Source organism: Belonocnema kinseyi, chromosome 3 (genome assembly GCF_010883055.1).
Source record: "Belonocnema kinseyi isolate 2016_QV_RU_SX_M_011 chromosome 3, B_treatae_v1, whole genome shotgun sequence".
NCBI lineage: Eukaryota > Metazoa > Arthropoda > Insecta > Hymenoptera > Cynipidae > Belonocnema > Belonocnema kinseyi.
The window spans coordinates 30,831,981-30,832,982 of NC_046659.1; the positions used below are offsets into that span (position 1 = coordinate 30,831,981).

Sequence of the window (1,002 nt, forward strand, 5' to 3'; positions counted from 1 at the left end):
TTCGCTTCTCGAAGTCAAGAAGAACCATGTCAGGCCTCGAGTGAGCAACAGAAACAATTGTCGAGAATATAAAGTTCCAGTATATGCGGCACATCCCATTCTTGACAATTATATATATTTATATATATATATATATATAACTACATTTTCGACTATATCGAGGTGCTGCCCTCTTCAACTTTTCACCGTTCCTATGGCAACCGCTTCCTCCTAGCAGGTTAGCGTGCGGGGCGGGCCAGGGAGCACACCGAAAGTTGTTGAATTCCAAACCGAACGCGATTTTCTGTTGCCCGCGTTCGCCTTCGCCACCGCTATAGCAATCTTTGCTATAGTTGAGTCGGTCGCCTGGCTCTGTACAGCCTGTACGATAAAAATGTTATGAACACTGAATTACCTAATTATATGTAAATTAAAGATAGCCTAAAAATAGTCTATTTATTATCATTTTAAAATTTCGAGACAATAAGTAAATGTAAAAAAATTCTTTTCTTACTTTATAATTTCAGTGAAATTTCTAAAATTATTTTTTTTAACTAAACTTAAAATTTAAATTAAATTAATATAAATTAAAAAACTTTATGAAATTTAGCTAAATTCAACATTTAAATGAAATTTAGGTGAATTTAAGAATTGAATAAAGTTTAGTTAAATTAAATTAATTTCTCGTCTGGTTCCTTTTAAAAGAGAAATTTGCTAGATACTGAGTAAATAAGTTTTAAAACAATTCTATTCGTACTTTAAGATTGAATACAATTTAGATCATTTCGAAAAGTGAATACATTTTATTTGAATTCAAAATTTAGTTAAATTTAAGTAAATTTCTGTTGAAATTGTAAATGTTGAATGGTGTTGAATGGTGTTAAATTTAAGTACAATCTTGTTAAATAAAAATGAAACTGTCGTTAAAGGGGGAGGGTCGGTAAGGCCGGTTTTTGGCCTAATTTATTTTTGGACCAAAAAATCTGAAAAAATCATGGTAGTATCTTATAAGTATCCCGAGTC

General features: G+C 31.0%; 1 protein-coding gene across 1 annotated transcript in view; it reads left to right on the forward strand.

Moving 5' to 3' along the window:
* The window catches only part of LOC117168976, a 44,195-nt gene that overhangs the window by 39,640 nt on the left and 3,553 nt on the right, over positions 1-1,002 (forward strand). The gene's annotated exons all lie outside the window — the stretch shown is intronic.